The 20,000-nt window shown below is 38.4% G+C and overlaps 1 protein-coding gene across 2 annotated transcripts in view; it reads right to left on the bottom strand.

Moving 5' to 3' along the window:
* The window catches only part of LOC115221191 (ataxin-1-like), a 610,972-nt gene that overhangs the window by 183,663 nt on the left and 407,309 nt on the right, over nucleotides 1-20,000 (bottom strand). For both annotated transcript variants that reach the window (XM_029791340.2, XM_029791341.2), the window contains one exon: nucleotides 2,851-2,888. The gene's annotated coding sequence lies outside the window, so the exon portion shown is untranslated. The remainder of the gene's footprint in view (nucleotides 1-2,850; nucleotides 2,889-20,000) is intronic.

Below are 20,000 nucleotides of genomic sequence, written 5' to 3' on the forward strand. Positions count from 1 at the left end.
GACTGCCCTGTACACCATGAGTTTGGTATCGGTTCGGATGTCCCGATCAGCAAAAACTCTTGTTCGAAGCTTGCCGAAAGCTGTTCCTGCATACTTCAGACGGTGTTGGATTTCATCGCTGAGGTCTACCTTTGCTGACAGATGGCTCCCAAGGTAGCAGAAGTGGTTCACATTTTCCAGTGGATTTCCTTCGAGTTGAATCGATGGCGGGTTGTCAACACGGGCATTGGGGGGAGGTTGGTAGAGTAAGTGAGTCTTCTTGATGTTGATGCTCTGTCCAAGTTTAGTATATGCATGATGAAAAGCATTTAGGATCTGTTGGAGGTGATCCTCTCTGTGAGCTGCTACACTGTTGTCGTCGGCATATTGGAACTCTAGCAAGCTTCGCACCATTGTCTTTGACGTACTGTTGAGGCGAGCGAGGTTGAAAAGCTTGCCGTCCATTCTGTACGAGATCTCGTATATGTATATATATGTGTATATATATATATGTATATATATATGTAATATATATATATATATATATATATATATATATATATATATATATATTATATATATATATATGTTGTGTGGTGTGTGTATATATATACATATGTATAATATATAGTATGTATATATTATATATATATGTATGTATATGTTCTATATATACATATATATATATATAGATCTCATTATATATATATATACATATGTATATATACACACACACACATATATATATATATATATATCTATATAATATATACATATATATATACATAATATATTACAATATATATATACATATACATACATATATAATATATATATACATACATATATATATATATACATATGTATATATATACACATATATATACATATATATACACATATATATACATATATATATACAATATAATAACATATACATATAATAATATAATACAAATATATATACATATACTATATATATATATATACAATATATATATATATATATATATTATATATATATATATATATATTATATATATATACATATACATCATATATAATGCATATATATTCGCACATATATGTGTGTATATGTATATATATAATATATATATATATATATATATATACATACACATACACACACACACACCACACACACACACATAATATATATATATAATATATATATATATATATATATATATACATACACACGCATACATACGGAATATACACACACATACATGCAGAATCGTTAGCACGCCAGGCGAAATGCTTAGTGGTATTTGAACTCCTAACATTAAATGCGACATTGCTTTTCGGACAAAAACATCTCAGCACATCTGGTAGGAGTTACGCATATTATTTAATAACAGTCTGATTCGGCTCCACGCAACTTAAATTTTCGTGGGCTCGTAAAATGAATCCATCACTTGAAGAGCTAGGTTCGTTTTACGAACGTTAAGTCGCATGAAGTCAAATCAAACTCACTAAATTACACACAAGCACACGCACACACACATATAAAGATGACTATACATTTATACATATATGCTCGAAACGTAAAACAACTACTCCTTTCCTTCTCCGAGCGTCTTATTAATACTTTGCATGTACTACGTTCTCGTGTTGTTGCTTTTTTCTTGCTGTATTTTTCACCATTTCTAAAATTAATTACACACACACATACACATATATATAATACACATACGAATGTATGTGTTGAAAATCTTAGCATTTCTGCGTGTTCAATACACCATTCATCTGGTCGGTGGTCGACAATGAATAGGATCTTCATCATCATCATGATAACGGCGATGATAATGATGGTGACGTTGATGGCAACAGATCATCATAATCATCATCATCATCATCATCATCGTTATTATGTGAATATTGTCGCTCCAGTGACTATCGTATTTTTGGAAATTTTCTCACCTCTATTCATTGCTGAAGATCTCAAAATTTGAGATTCCAAGGTCAGCTTTTTATTTGTTTATTTGTTTACCCTTTCTTAATATAAAAAGAAAGAAAAAATTCCCTGAGAAACTTGACATCATCTCAGAATCGGAGAAAATTAAAAACAAAACAACAACAAATCCGCGAAAAAAGTTTATCAACTTCATTCGTATGTTCCAGCACCGATTCACAACGTCAAGACTCGATCGTCTTCACATCATACCAACATATTTTAAACATTATCTTGAACACAAGGCTTATTGTTTCTCTCTGATCTTTTTTTACCCATTCCATTCATTGGATTGCGGCCATGCTGGAGCACCGCCATGGAGGGTTTTAGTCGAACAAATCTAACCCTACATAGCTGTGCGTTAAAGAAGCCCGCTTTGCAGTTACGAGGTTTCTAGTCTAGTCCTACAGTGTGATATCTTGGGTAAGTACCATTATAATTCTGGACCGACCAATGACTTGTGAGTGAACCTAGTAAGCAGAAAATGTATGGAAGCCCGTCGTTTGCATGTATGTGTATGTATATGTGTGTGTATGAGGGAGAGAGAGAGGGAGAAAGAGAGAGAGGGATCTTGTGTTCGCCCCACTCCCGCTCGACAACCGATGCTGGTTTGCTTACGTTCTCGTAACCAATCGATTCGGCAAAAGAGATGAATAGAATAGGTACTACACTTAACGAAAACGTATAGCCCAGAAGTCGATTTGTTTGACTGAAACCCCTCAAGGCGGCGCCCAGCATGGCCACAGTTTAACGACTGAAAACAAATAGTAGATACACCACTTTTATATGTCACCAAATCTTTTCTTTTTCGCTAATTCATTAATCCATTTATTCATTTAATTATATTTCATATTTCCCATTTGCTCACTATGCGAATTATTTATATATTTACTCACCCGGTTAGAACGAGATCCACATAGCTACAGTTGGTCACCTGTAAAATAAAGCAAAAACAACGATGTTTATACATGAGTTGATTATGACTACGTGAAAACAGATTTCTATATTTATTTAGTTAAACCCATCTCAGCTCTGATCCAGTAAACCTACTGCCAGTCTTTACCGCCCTGGCTTGTATTTCCAGGCATGGTTATGGCAAAACACTGATGAGGTAAAATGCATGATAACATAATGATTCTATATAGCTATGTAATTGTTTCAGTAATTTGATGAAACGTGTGTATGTCCTATAAAACTTTGAATATCACAACTGTTATCTGCTTATTATTATTATTATTATTACAACACATAGAGACACACACATTCAACTCATATTCTCTTTTTTCTCTTTTACTTGTTTCAGTCATTTGACTGCGGCTTTGCTCGAGCACCGCCTTTAGTCGAGCAAATCGACCCCAGGACTTATTCTTTGTAAGCCTAGTACTTATTCTACCGGTCTCTTTTGCCGAATCGCTAAGTTACGGGGATGTAAACACACCAGCACCGGTTGTCAAGCGATGTTGCGGAGATAAACATAGACTCACACACACACACACACACACATATATATATACATACATACATACATACATACATACGACAGGCTTCTTTCAGTTTCTGTCTACCAAATTCACTCAGAAGGCTTTGGTCGGCCCGAGGCTATAGTAGAAGACACTTGTCCAAGGTGCCACGCAGTGGGAATGAACCCGGAACCATGTGGTTGGTAAGCAAGCTACTTAGCACACAGCCACTCCTGCGCCATATATATTAATGAATTAATGAATGACAAGTGAACAGGAATTTCGTAATCAACATCATTAACTTATAGCTGTTTCCGTTATAAAAAGCGGAGCACTTAGCGAACTGAGTGCCTTTGCCACATCTTATAGCTTACTCGGAGCCATTACAATGGAATATATACACAACTATGTCTGGAAATGTATTACAAAATTAAACACACACACGCACACATGTATGTATGTATGTATGTATGTATGTATGTATGTATGTATGTATGTATGTATGTATGTATGTATGTATGTATGTATGTCCAGTAAAGCTGGACTCAAGAGTTATCTTCGTAGTCATAAAGCGAGACAGATGAGTGACAACCTGGCCACTGGTGGTGGTGTAACACACCATACTAATCATATCTGTCGGGCATGTGGAAGAGAGTGTAATTCGACAGGAGGACTTAAACGACATGCAAAGGTACATGAAGCCCAGTTACAACCACAGCCGGCTATTACCAGTAAAGGTTTTAGTAGCCAATTCTGTACAAGACATTGTAGATCTTTAGCTGGGCTAAAAAGTCATATTCGATCACAGCACCAGTAACAGTTAAGCTTTGTGCAATGGCCATACTCGGGGCAGCCATAATAATGATAATGTATGTATGTATGTATGTATGTATGTATGTATGTATGTGTGTGTGTGTGTGTGTGCGTGCGTGTGTGTGTTTAGCGTAAGGATAGAATAGAAATCCAAATCTCAGTGCTCATCCCCACCTATTCACCATAGTCCTGCAGGTCACCACGACTGGCTGTCATAGGGAACTCCTATACGCCGATGACCTAATACTGACCGTAAAATCGATAGGGGAATTAGAGGGGAAATTCTAGACATGATGAAGGTTTTAAGATAGAAGACACGACTAACATATCTTTACGGAAATAGTCTTGGTCAGTATGCAGAATAGAAAAAAGTATAAACCCCATATGCTTGTACGCAATGTAAGTTATGAACACACAAGAGATGGAGTGGAATCACAAACGAACTAACAGAGAACATGAGCTTCGTATGTGATAGATGCACTGGAGTGGTACGTTCTATGAGCACACTGGAAATAGATTCTCTTAAATGCTTTGTTTACTCACAAGAAGTAGTCGATAGTTTTTGTTACCTAAGAGATGTAACAAGCAAAGAAAATGGTTGCTTCGAAAGTATTGCAGCCAAGGTAGGAAAGGGTTGAAGAGAGTTCAGGAAGCTACCACCACTGCCGGCGACAAAAATCTTTCAACTTAGAGTGAATGGAAGATGATATGTCTGCGATGTTTCATGGTAGTGAGACATGAGTCTTAAATGCAGAGGACTAGACAAAATGTAGAAAAGAAGTGAAGCTAGAATGCTCTGTTGAATACACAATGTAAATATGTAAATGAAAAAAAAAAACTGGGTATAAAAGGAATCAGATGGAGTATGGAAGAAAGAAACCGGTATGGACGTGTGATGCGTATGGACAAGGACAACTATATTAAAAAGTGCTGGTGGCTTCACGCAGACCGTTTGCAAATGCGGCAAACCTAAGAAGACAGAACGAAGTGGTGACGGCTGATCTTAAGATCTTGAAATTCACAGAGGGGATGACAAAGGACCTGAATGTCTGGAGATATGAAAGTGTGTATAGATAAACACACACACAATGACAGTAAGAGAGAGATGGGTGAGAAGGCATATATGGTATTTACTTATAAGTAAATACCATATTAAAAAAACAAAAAAACAAAAGCAATGTCAATGTCAAATGCGCTACGTTTAAAATAGCGTGTTCGCACTCGTATTCAGCTAACAGGAGGAAACGACCGAGGGCGGTGATTCTCCGACTGTATGTTTGCATATGCTCATACACACACACACACACACAGACAGAGTGCTTTAGTTATTTCCTTTTGCATTTAAAGCTTGACATATTGTATATTTGCTTGTCATTTTTACGACTATTTTCTCGTCAGTAGGTGTGTATATGTGTGCGCATGCCTTGCGAGTGTGTGTATGTGTGTGCCCATTCCTGACCGATGCATGACTTCACCAGTGACAGTAATACAAAGTATGTAAATGAAATGGGTGTGTGCCATTCTAATTTTAGCTCTTAATATATATAATATATACATATGGCTGTGTGGTAAGTAGCTTGTTTACCAACCACATGGTTCCGGGTTCAGTCCCACTGCGTGGCATCTTGGGCAAGTGCCTTCTGCTATAGCCTCGGGTCGACCAAAGCCTTGTGAGTGGATTTGGTAGACGGAAACTGAAAGAAGCCTGTCGTATATATGTATATATATATATATGTGTGTGTGTGTATATGTTTGTGTGTCTGTGTTTGCCTCCTCCCCCCACCATCGCTTGACAACCGATGCTGGTGTTTACGTCCCCGTTACTTAGCGGTTCGGCAAAAGAGAACGATAGAATAAGTACTGGGCTTACAAAGAATAAGTCCGGGGTCGAGTTGCTCGATTAAAGGCGGTGCTCCAGCATGGCCGCAGTCAAATGACTGAAACAAGTAAAAGAAGTAAGAGATATATATATATAGGCGTAGGAGTGGGTGTGGTATGTAGCTTGCTTACCAACCACATGGTTCTGTGTTCAGTCCCACTGGCGTGGCACCTTGGCCAAGTGTCTACTTCTTGGCCAACCAAAGCCTTGTGAGTGGATTTGGTAGACGGAAACTGAAAGAAGCCTGTCGTATATATGTATATATATATATGTGTGTGTGTGTATATGTTTGTGTGTCTGTGTTTGCCCCCTCCCCCACCATCGCTTGACAACCGATGCTGGTGTTTACGTCCCCGTTACTTAGCGGTTCGGCAAAAGAGACCGATAGAATAAGTACTGGGCTTACAAAGAATAAGTCCCGGGGTCGAGTTGCTCGATTAAAGGCGGTGCTCCAGCATGGCCGCAGTCAAATGACTGAAACAAGTAAAAGAGTAAAAGAGATATACATATATATATAGGCGTAGGAGTGGCTGTGTGGTATGTAGCTTGCTTACCAACCACATGGTTCTGTGTTCAGTCCCACTGCGTGGCACCTTGGCCAAGTGTCTACTTCTTGGGCCAACCAAAGCCTTGTGAGTGGATTTGGTAGACGGAAACTGAAAGAAGCCTGTCGTATGTGTGTGTGTGTGTGTGTGTGTGTGTGTGTGTGTGTGTGTGTGTGCGTATATATATGTTTGTGTGTCTGTGTTTGTCCCCCAGCATCGCTTGACAACCGATGCTGGTGTGTTTACGTTCCCGCAACTTAGTGGTTCGGCAAAAGAGACTAAAGATAAAGAATAAGTCCTGGGGTCGATTTGCTCGACTAAAGGCGGTACTCCAGCATGGCCACAGTCAGATGACTGAAACAAGTAAAAAAAAAATTTATATATATATATTTATAAGGCAAAGAGAGAAAAATATATATAGAGAGAGAGAGGGAGAGGGTGACAGACAAACTGATAGGGAGATAGATAGATAGAGAGATAGAGAGATAGATAGATAGATAGATAGATAGATAGATAGATAGATAGATAGATAGATAGATAGATAGAGCGAGAGAGAGAGAGAGAGAGAGAGAGATAGTGTGATTGTTGTATAAAGCATGGTTGACACCAAAAGCATTAACGTATCATGCCTTTAAAGCTATTCATACACAGCGTGTCATAAGAATGTTTACTTTTTCACGGTGAGGTTTAAATTGCTTGTTTATGAAAACGTATTATTTTGCATTTCTAATTATTAAAACAAAACAAACAAAAAAAAACAGAAAAAGAAACTAATGCGCAGTGCACAGTGAATTAATTTTTAATCAATTAAGTAATTGATTGGTTAATTAATCAATTTTGACAATGTATGTACTGCTATGTAATTTAGAATGACCGGTTAAATTGATTTTTCGTTTGTGTACGTTCATAAATAATGATTCGATAGAAGTCGGGGCGATCTTTCGTCCCTAGTAGACCTTTCCGTCGATTTCCGTAAAAAAATTTTTTTTTTTACATATGGGCTTGCGGGAACTTTTGAAGTAATATACATACATATACACAACACACCGAGTAAAAAATTTCACTTATCTCTTTCTTTCACACATTACTCTGTCTCTTCACACACACTAACAGAAGCACTTCACTTACAACATACTTTCTGTCTCCCACACCCCATCAAAAACACACACACACACACATGTACATCAATGCTTCCCATGCACGGTAACTTCAAAAGAACTTCCCTCGTCATAAAATCGCTTCCTCTTAGTCTCTTTCGCTCTCATTACTTCAAAAGTTCCCGCAAGCCCATATGAAAAAAAAAAAAAATTTTTACGGAAATCGACGGAAAGGTCTACTAGAGACGAAAGATTGCCAATGATTCGATAGAAGTTGGGTATACTTTCTCTGACGAAGATCTCACAAGAGTAGAATTTAGAACGACCCCACATACGGCGAAACAATTTCTTTGGCGCTTCTCCACAGAGTGAAAATTTAGCTGTTTAAAAGTTACGGCTTACATTTCAAACGTATATCTGTGCGTGCGCACATGTATCTATTTATCTATGTATCTATCTATTTATCTAACTATATCTATATATATAGGCGTGGATGTGTGGAAAGAAACTTGCTTCCCAACCACATGGTTCCGGGTTCAGTCCCATCGCGTGGCACCCTGAGCAAATGTCTTTTACTATAGCCTTGGGCCGACCAAAGTCTTGTGGGTGGATCTCGAGCCCCGGCTTCACGGGGACCGGTGGGACGGTTTCGGTTTTGGTTACCCTCGTACAAGAAGGCATGCGCGAGCTGGGTGAGTATATATATACAACACACACACACACACACAAGTACATATCTGTGTTTGTCCCCCATCGCTTGATAACCGGTGTTGGTCTGTTTATGTCCTCCTAACTTAGCGGTTCGGCAAATTAAAACGATAGAATAAGTCCTGGAGTCGATTTGTTCGACTAAAAATAAAATCCTTCAAGGCGATGCTCCAGCATGGCCGCAGTCAAATAAAATGATTGAAATAAGAATAAAAGAATTTGTTGACGTCATAAGAATTTATAAACGTTTGAGAGAACGTGAAATATTTCTTTTATTATCATTTTTTTTTTGTTTTGTTTGGTAGGATGAGGTGGAGTAGATCTGAAGACACTTAAAGCTAAAGATAACAGCAAGTAAATAGCGAGTTAAAAATCCGTTTAGGAAAGAAAATATCGAAGGCTGCCCGTCGACGGCTGTCATGTGTACAGGAAATGTGAGTTCGTGTCCTACAGGCAGCCTTCGGCTTTTTCTATTTAAAAGGGTGATGCAACCCACTATTTACATGCTATTATTTACAGCTTTATGTGCTCCGAGAAGCACTGCTCCCTATACGTGTATGCGAACGTGTGTATTGTTTGGTATTTGATATACCTGCATTTATCTATGATGTTCATATGCATACCACCGGCCACTGAGTTATTTCTTTCACCTCATTTTTGTTTAAATTATGCAAATTACCTTGTGATAGATGTGTTCAACTCGTTTTGTACAAATCTATGTCCTTTGGATACTGGAGAAAAAAGTTAGATGATTGTCGTGCTGGCGAAGGAAAAATGCCCGAAACATCAAAATTTACTTTTTGCATTCTCTGAGCGTTAAACTTATAAAGTTGGCCACGAACTCATCTCGTCTTTTTTCGTTCTTTTTGTTACGCTGTCTGTCAAACTCTCTACACCTACAAACACACGAACACACATACACATGCATTTGAATCACAGTTAAGTTTACATACACTCACACACACACACACAACTTCTTCACTTCTCACTTGTTTCAGCCATTAAACTGCGGCCATGCTGGGGCACCGACCGCCTTAAATCTTTAGTCGAATGTATCGACTCCACTACGGCAGTACTTTTTTTTTTTTTATAAGTCTGATACTTATTCTATCAGTCACTTTTGCCGAACCGCTAAGTTATGAGGACCTAAACACTAGCACTGGTTGTCAAGCGGGAGGGGGGGGGACGAAACAGACACAAAGACATACACGTAGGTATATATATATATATATATAGCATCGCTGACAACCGGTGCTAGTGTGATTGCGTCCTCATAACTTAGCGGTTCGGCAAAAGTTATATATATATATATATATATATATATATATATACCATCACTTGACAACCGGTGCTAGTGGTGTTGCGTCCTCATAACTTAGCGGTTCGGCAAAAGTTATATATATATATATATATATATATATATATATATATATTTATATTATAAATACACACACGACGGGCTTCTTTCAGTTTCTGTCTACCAAATCCACTCAAAAGGCTTTGGTCGGCCCGAGGCTATAAAAGACACTTGCCCAAGGTGTCACGCAGTGTATACACATACACAGTAAAACATATATACGTACATACATATACACACTTTATTTATACACATATATACGAAGATTTTAAAAGTTTCCAAGTAACAAATACATGATAATATTATGTATATATATATAAAAAAAAAGTATTTTTACTTTCTTTATAAACACATGAACCTTATATACGGAAAATAGTCGCAGAAAATGTATTACACACACGCATTATATATATACTTAATTACTAGACACCGGAAAATATTTATTGTAACAGTTACAGAAAAGAGTTATCGTAAATCATACGTATTTTATATGCATATATGCCGGTAGACACATATAAAATAGCTATATAATAAAATAGAACTTAAGAAAACAGCTACTGCTATAGTAAAGCATATCACACACACACACGCTTAGACGCACTGAAAGTAGTTATAGTAAAAATATATATATATACACACTTTATGGACATATATGTACAAAACTCGCATACGTTATATATAGTAAACATACGCAACGAGAAAACTTGTACACACAAACACACACACATACATGATATAAAAATATAGCGTGTTTTTACAAAAGCTATTTCCTGTGTACATATATGTGTGTGTATGTAAAGAGCGTGTGTGTTTACAAGAACTATTTTGTAGAAGCAGTTTATAGTAAAAATACTCTACGCACACATACAGTATACATAGAAAAATACTTACACACACACACACACACACACACACACACACTCTTTCTCTTTCTCTCACTCTCTCTACGCTCACACACCATAGGAATTTTATATACACATACAAACTGGTGTTTTTAAAAATAGTTATAGTAAAAAATACACACACGCGCGCAGACATACAATACTATACACACGCATACAAATTTATACAGACGCTTAGAAAACACACATACACAGGCAAAATTTATATGCATAGAAAATAATTATCAGAAATATACATGTACAAAGTTTCTGACACTTAGATAATAGTAATTTTATTAAAAAATACACACACACACTCACTAGACACCACGTATAAAAACTTTTAGACGCATACATACATACATAGATACATACATACATTCTCAGACACTGAGAAAAGTTATTGTACAGGCGCAGGAGTGGCTGTGGGGTAAGTAGCTTGCTTACCAACCACATGCTTCCAGGTTCAGTCCCACCGAGTGGCACATTGGGCAAGTGTCTTCTACTATAGCCATGGGCCGACCAAAGACTTGTGAGTGGATTTGGTAGACGGAAACTGAAAGAAAACCGTCATATATATGTATATGTGTGTGTGTACGTTTGTGTCTTGTTGTTACCCCCAACATCACTTGACAACCGATGCTGGTGTGTTTACGTCCCCGTAACTTAGAATAAGTACTAGGCTTACAAAGAATAAGTCCTGGAGTCGATTTGCTCGACTAAAGGCGGTGCTCCAGCATGGCCACAGACAAATAACTGAAATAAGTAAAAGAGTAATACACACACACATACATAGTAAGTACTCAGAAAATACTTATAGTAAAATACACACTCACACACGGATATACCGTATGTACACCAACACACACTATGTACACACACGCATACAACTTTATCAGAAGCTCAGGAAATAGTAATATTAAAAATACACATATACGCAAATTTTATCGGCGCAGACAGGAAAGAGTGATAGTAAAACGTTCGCGTGCGCGCGCACACACTCACGTACAAGGAGACATTTTGAAACCAGCTATATAGTAAAACAGACACAAAGACGACAAACAATAACAACAGCAACAATGACTGGGAGAAAGTACTGCAAAAAGGAAACAAATAAGTAAATAAAATGTTCAGTACAACAACAGAGTTTGAAGTTTCAAGTAACAAATAAACATAATAATAATAATAATAACAATAATGATATTGTGTAAAGTTTCTTTTTACTATTATTTATTAGTTGTAGTGGAAATGAAGGACAGCAGACGATCTAAATATGATACATATATATAATATATATATATATATATTATATATATTATATACATATGCACCACACATTGAGAGACAGACATGCTCATACACTTGGTAAGACACTCAAAAGACATGCACACACACACACCACATACATAGACATACTCAAATACACGCAAACGCAAGATTCCCACACTATAGACACACACAGAGAGAAAGGCACATACATACACACACACATACCAAAGGCGCAGAGATACGCACACACCGACACATACACAGATCAGAGACGGTTACACACATAGAGACAACCGTATACATATGCACATACACTGACAACACATATAGGCACACACACACACACATATTCACGTACTGAAAACACAGACACACACACACACACATATATATATATATATATATATATATATATATATACATACACATACGCACATAGATACGTACAGATTTACACACGCGCGCATAGATCAAGAGACACAGATACAGACTTACATATATATATAGAGATACAAACACATACACATACGCAGACTCAGCCGTTCACACACACACACACACACACGCACACGCACACACACAGCCACAAGTACATAAGTCGGGAGGGGGGGGCTAGTTGACATGTGATCAAGTTTCTCGCACTGACCTACTTACCATCGACCTCAACAACTCACAGGGAGGGAGAGAGAGAGAGAGAGAGAGAGAGAGAAGGGAGGAAGTGAAAGAGGGAGGGTGAGAGAGAGAGAGAGAGACAGAGAAAGCGAGTGGGGAGGGAAGGGGGTTGAGTGCATCTCCCCAAAAAGTTTTTACGATAACTACTACTACTACTGTTGCTGCTGATATTGTATAGTAAAACTTGCTGAGGCACTCACACTCAAATTAATCCACCACCGCTACCACCACCACCACCAACGCCACTACTACTGTTACTACAGCTGCTGCTGCTACTACTATTATTACTATTGCTACTACTACGACTACTACAGCTACCAAGCCTTTTAGTTTTGTCTTTGTGTAAACGTGTGTTTGCATGTGTGATATGTACGAAGGGTGAGAAAGTTGGTATGTACGTGGACGTGTCTATGAGGTGGAAATTTCTGTGTGTGCGTGTTTGTGTGTGTATGTGTGTGCTATGCCGGCAAGACTGTGTGTGTGTATGTGTCTATATAGATATGAGGAATATGTGCGTATCTTGGTAAAACTATGAGCGTGTTTGAGTGTTTGTACATAAATGTGTGTGAGGCATATCTGTGTGTGTGTGTGTATCCTTGCATGTGTATAAATATGTGTTTGTGAACATGTAGCTTGCTAACAAACCTCATGGTTCCGGGTTCAGTCCCACTGCGTGGCATCTTGGGCAAGTGTCTTCTGCTATAGCCCCGGGCCGACCAATGCCTTGTGAGTGGATTTGGTAGACGGAAACCGAAAGAAGCCTGTCGTATATATGTATATATATATATATATATATGTATGTGAGTGTGTGTCTGTGTTTGTCCCCCTAGCATTGCTTGACAACCGATGCTGGTGTGTTTACGTCCCCGTCACTTAGCGGTTCGGCAAAAGAGACCGATAGAATAAGTACTGGGCTTACAAAGAATAAGTCCCGGGGTCGATTTGCTCGACTAAAGGCGGTGCTCCAGCATGGCCGCAGTCAAATGACTGAAACAAGAAAAAGAGTAAAAGAGTATATGTATGCAAAGCCGAAAGAGTGTGTATATGTGTGTGTGTAATTTTGTGAGAAAGACGAGTATGTGTAGGTATATGTGAGTGTATGTGAGAGAGCGAGGAAGAAATAACGTATATATATTAATTTCGTGAGAAAAACGCGCGTGTGTATACTTGTGAGTGTGTATGTGTGAGAGAGAAAGAAAGAAAGAACTTAGACGTGTGTATAATTTCGTGAGAAACGTGTTTGAGCAGTTAATTGTTTGTGTGTAAGTGTGTGTGTGAGTCTAGTAAGAATGTACGAGAAGAATAAACGAAAGCGACAAAAATATATGTAAAGAGAAAAGCGTATCTTAATCCTGTGAGAAAAAGTGTGTATGTGGCTATTAATGTCTGTTTATGTTAATGTGTGTGTGTGAGAGAGAGAGAGAGAAAGAGAGACAGAGTCAGACGTAACGTACTAAAAGTTTGTGAGAAGCGAGTTGCTTTAGAGTTTGAGGGATGCGAAATCGAGAAATGGGTATTTCTGAGCAAAAGATGCGCTTAAATGTATAAAGTGTGTCTGTATGTGAAAATCAGTATAAGAAAAAGAGATACTCAAACAGTTAAGCTAGATTTATTTCGGTTCTGTGTAAACGAACGTATAAATATATGTATGTATATATATATATATTATATTTATGCGAAAGAGAAACTATAGCTGTGTTTGTAATAAAGAACAAGACAGACCCTGTCATTATGTGTATATGTGTTAAAGTGTGTGAGTGTGTGTATGCGTGAGAAATTTGGTAATTGTGTGTGTTGTATATGCCAGCACGAGACATTAACTGTGTGTGTGTGTGTCTGTATGTAGTACTAAATTTAGGAGCGTATGTGTCAAACCACGTTGTAGATGTAATAATATATATAAGCATGGTCTGTGTGAAACTGAATTGCGTAGCTAAGCATGTACATACGTCTGCGTGCATGTGTGTGTGTGTCTATATATATGCACACACACATAAGTGCATGCATATATATATATGTATGTGCATATATATATGTGTGTGTGTGTGCATATATATATATATATATATATATATATATATATATATATATATATATATAATATATATATATATATATATAACTGCGCGCGTGTGTATGGGTACATAAATGTATGTATGTATGTATATATATATATATGCATATACTGTTGTGTCTGGGGAGAATTATTCTCTTTTAGTGGCTTATAATTTAACACACTCACCGGTAAAATTTCCACTCAATTATTATTTTTCTAAAATTTTCGTTGTGTCTTGCAACCTTTTCAAAAATTGTTGACTCTCAACAACTATTGAAAAGGTTGCAAAACGCAACGAAAGTTTTAAAAAAAGTAAATAAGTAAATGAGTGGAAATTTTACCGGTAAATGTGTTAAATTATAAGGCATAAAAAGAGAATGTCTCTCCCTAAACACAACAGAATATGCTTTAACACACGAACTCACATAAAGAATCTTGCAAAACAAATCCAAAAAAACGAAATATATGCACACACATATATGCATACATATATATATATGCATATATATGTATGTATGCATACAATTTACAGTAAGGCGAAACTTGTAAACTTTTAATATATGACACATGAGAAGCTACATATATAAGTGTGTGCGTGTATATGTGTGTGTTCATGTGTGTATATATATTTCTTTACTACCCACAAGGGGCTAAACACAGAGAGGACAAACAAGGACAGACAAACGGATTAAGTCGATTATATCGAACCCAGTGCATAACTGGTACTTAATTTATCGACCCCGAAAGGATGAAAGGCAAAGTCGACCTCGGCGGAATTTGAACTCAGAACGTAGCGGCAGACGAAATACGGCTACGCATTTCGCCCGGCATGCTACCGTTTCTGCCATAGGTGTCTGATGCGCGCTCACATATGCTTGTCTGTAAAACTTGTCGAATGTGTTGCGTTTAGAAGTAATCCTTTTTTACTTGTGTTTCTATATGTGTATATGTATGAGAATAGTTTTATTAAAATTGAAAGCTTGTGCATTCATCTGCAAAAATGTCACCAAATTTATAGCTGTGCGTGTATGTATGCTTGTGGCATGTGTGCAAGTGTGTGTGTGTGTGTGTGCGTTTATGTGTGTATGTGTGTGCATGTGTGGCTATTACAGCCAAGTAAAATATATGCGTACCGCACATAATTAATCAGTTTCACACAAACACACACACACACATGTATATACCAGACAATCATGAAAATGTGTATGCGTGAGTGCACGTGTTATATCGTAAGTCTCGTGTGTGTGTGTTTGGGCGTGTGTATGCGTGAGTGAGTGAATGCGCGTATTCGTATAGGAGATATATACGCGCGTCTGTGCAGATGTCAGCCGGTGTTCTTAAGTTCGTCTCTAAAATCACCGTTAAGGGCAGCTGGAGCACAGCTTAGACATCAGAAATACGCATGTTATCTACAAATAATATGCCCCTGCGCATATGTCCAGTGTCAAGGGCTCATCTGTCAATGCGCGCGCGCTTGTGTGTGTGTGTGTGTGTGTGTGTGTGTCAGTAGCAGATGGGTGAGTATCGGTTTAACTCCACTCTACTAATAAATTGGCCCTCCGTCGGTTGTCGACGACGAACATTCCAGTTGATCCGATCAATAGAACAGCCTGTTCGTAAAATTAACATGCAAATGGCTGAGCGCTCCACAGACACGTGTACTCTTAACGTAGTTCTCAGGAAGATTCCACGATTATTTTCAACCACCGAACTAACTCGAGATTTATGGAAAGAAAGCTTTAAACTGCCACGGTACGTCGCAGGTAAGCTGCAAGATGCAGGAGGAAAGAGTGAGAGAAAGTTGTGGCGAAAGATTCAGCAGAAGTTCGCCATTACCTTCTGCCGGAGCCGCGTGGAGCTTAGGTATTTTGCTCGTAAGCACACACATCGTCCGGTCTGAGATTCGAACCCGCGATCCCTCGACCGTGAGTCCGCTGCTCTAACCACTAGGCCATGTACTTCCACTCACTCGTTTATTACTGTTCTTAATTTGTTTATGTCCAATGTTTTGAAATCTTTCGCCACACACTGTGACCTCTTCAGCACTCTTCCATCTCATATATCTCATGTTCTGTTTTGTGTATTGTAGTCGTATAACCAATTTGTTGCACACATTTTAACAACAAAAACTTACGTGGACACCTAAGGGTCATATGGCCCTGGTTGAAAACCACTGTATTAGAGTAATCAAAGAAAAATAGGCAAGATCACTTAGTTCTTTCAGGTAGGAGTATCGATGGTGTTGCTGTGAGCGTTGTCGAGGTGTATATTTGAACCAGCGCCTAATCCAGCAAGCAGTCAGTCCTAGGAAAGATGACCGATCCATAGATCCTGTGCGTCAAGATACATCATGTCACTTGTATTCGGAGCCGGGTTCTTCTTCTTCTTTTTTTTCACCGGTTTTAGTCATTGGAATGCAGCCATGCTGGGGCACTGCCTTGTAGGGTTTTAGACAAAGAAATCGACTCTAGTACATTATTTAGTTTCAAAGTGTTTTTGCCGAACCGCTAAGTTTCGGGGATGTAAACATACCAACACCGGTTGTCAACCACAGACGAGACAACACAAACATACATACAGAAATGTGCATGTATGCATGAATATATATGTATATATATGACGGGCTTCCACACAGTTTCCGTCAAATTTACTCACAGGCTATTCGTTAGCTGGGGGCTATAGTAGAAGACACTTGCTCGAGGTTTGTAGGACTGAACCCGAAACCAAGCAAGTGGCGGCAAAGCGAGTTTCTTACTCTCTCTCTCCCTCTCTCTCACTCACACACACACACACACACACACACACACACACACAGAGCCTCACTTAAAAGTGGATGTTGTGTTAGAACACAGTATACTACAACAGTTACCATGAGAGAATCTCTCGTGTGAACTCTCAGTGCATATAAGCACTCTTCTTTATACATCGCTAGCGGGGAGATAAATCACCCGCAATCGTCGCCGTCAATTCAAAAACATTCAAAAGCTTGTACTTCGGTACTCGCCTATGTGTTCGTCTATTTTTGCTGTGTACTCATTTTTATTTTCGACTCGATCTGGGGCCTTACCATTTAACGGCCTGATTCACTTGAATCCTGATCTATTATGTGTGTGTGTGTGTTTACACAACACACACACTCACATATATAAAGTATGGGGGTTTAGTTCACAGGTGATCTAAACGATTCTTTCTTCTTTAGCACTCCGTCGGTTACGACGATGAGGGTTCCGGTTGATCCGAATCAACGGAACAGCCTGCTCGTGAAATTAACGTGTAAGTGGCTGAGCACTCCACAGACACGTGCACCCTTAACGTAGTTCTCGGGGAGATTCAGCATGACACAGAGTGTGACAAGGCTGGCCCTTTGAAATACAGGTACAACAGAAACAGGAAGTAAGAGTGAGAGAAAGTTGTGGTGAAAGAGTACAGCAGGGATCACCACCGTCCCCTGCCGGAGCCTCGTGGAGCTTTTAGGTGTTTTCGCTCAATAAACACTCACAACGCCCGGTCTGGGAATCGAAACCGCGATCCTATGACCGCGAGTCCGCTGCCCTAACCACTGCGTCATTGCGCCTCCGATCTAAACGATTAAGTACGCTAGTTAAGTGCTGTAACGGATTACTAGGGCTCCAAGGTTATAGCCGAGACGGTGGTTATGGAGCCATTGCAGATATCCAATGCAGCGGATATATTATTGTTAAACAGGACAACAAACGTTAAGGCAAGGCAAACATCTCAAGTCATATACAATACTAGCAGTATCGTCTGGCGTTGCTCGGGTTTGTAAGGGAAATAACTATAAAGCATTTTTAGAGAGTTATAGCCAAAAAATGGGAAAAAAATTATGGTAAATTTTTTTTTTAGTTAAAAAGGTCGAGTTGCGTCCCCTAGACAGTCTCTGTGGTTTGTGTTTCTGATTCTTGACCCCATGTCGAATTTATCGATTTTTTTCAGAACGGGGGGAACTTTTTAAAATTTTCGCTGCGTTAGTTTTTAATTATGACATTGGGCTATGTGTGTGTCAAGTTTCATCAGAATCGGTTGAAAGCCGTGGTCAGGGTGAGGGTACAACCTAACAGACACACAGAAACACACACAGACAAACTGCCGTTTATATATAGAGAGATTAATATTTTTTTCCAACAGTAATAATGTAAAACGACTTGAGATGTTTGCCTTGCCTTAACGTTTGTTGTCTTCTTTAACAATTATATATGTATCTTTCAATCGAGAGGTGAAACTGGGAAAACGAGTTTTGCTGTTACTTAATAAAACCAGGTTATTGAGTACTTAGAACTTGTAAATACTTCGAGAGAAACTTCATTTAAATAAAGAGCGATTCACTGGTGGTGAAAAACTGTTGTAAACTATGGGCTTAAGACCAAACCAAGCCTAAACCTGGTACTGGCTTCATCTAACTACGGACCATACAGCACACTTCGTCGACGTACAGTGATGATGGGAGACAGTTTGTTGCTGGAATAAACTCTAATCTTCACACTATCTACTCGTCACAGTATTTACCGGTGTATAAGACGCACCCCTGTTTTACAAGTATGTTATGTGGAACAAAACAAATTTAGTATATTTCATCATACACCAACTAAAAGGTATTTTAACCCTTTAGTATTCAAATTACTCCATTAAATGTAATGTTTATTTATTCTTATTGTTTTGAATTAAACAGGCATCATTTCGCAGCTTCAAGATTTTGAAGTTATTGTATATTTTCAGAATTACATTATCGTGTTGCTGTGGAAAGCTAGATATGATCATTTTGAGCATAAAACAAGTAGAATATCTGAGCCAGATGTGGTTGGTTTAAATTCTACGGAGTTAAAGTGATTTTCAGTGGGAAAATATGATTTTGTGCACGAAATACAATGCTATGAAAGCACAGTGCCATACATTTACCAAAAATTAACTACGTCATACGTATACTGTGTTTCGTCTTAATCTACGCATATGCCATTCCCATCATATGCAATATCTAAACACGAAAACACTCCCATACTTGCACATGCATATCTGCCTCTCCTTCCTTCTTAACGCCGCCCCACCTCATAGAACCGCAATTCCACCTGCCTCCTAACCACTTGCCCGTTATTATTCTGGCCGATTTTAGTTTTTTCTCACCCCCTTATAGTTTCCTCTTTTTCTGATGAGGGACTAATGTCCGAAACGCTATGACTCTTTCGCTTCATTTTAAGCGCCGAACTTTATACCCCCACCATGCTGGGTTTTTTTCTTCTTTTAGTGTACATTATATGGGGGAGGAGTATTCATAACACTCACCACACACACACATA

Source organism: Octopus sinensis, linkage group LG18 (genome assembly GCF_006345805.1).
Source record: "Octopus sinensis linkage group LG18, ASM634580v1, whole genome shotgun sequence".
In the NCBI taxonomy this organism is placed as follows: Eukaryota; Metazoa; Mollusca; class Cephalopoda; order Octopoda; family Octopodidae; genus Octopus; species Octopus sinensis.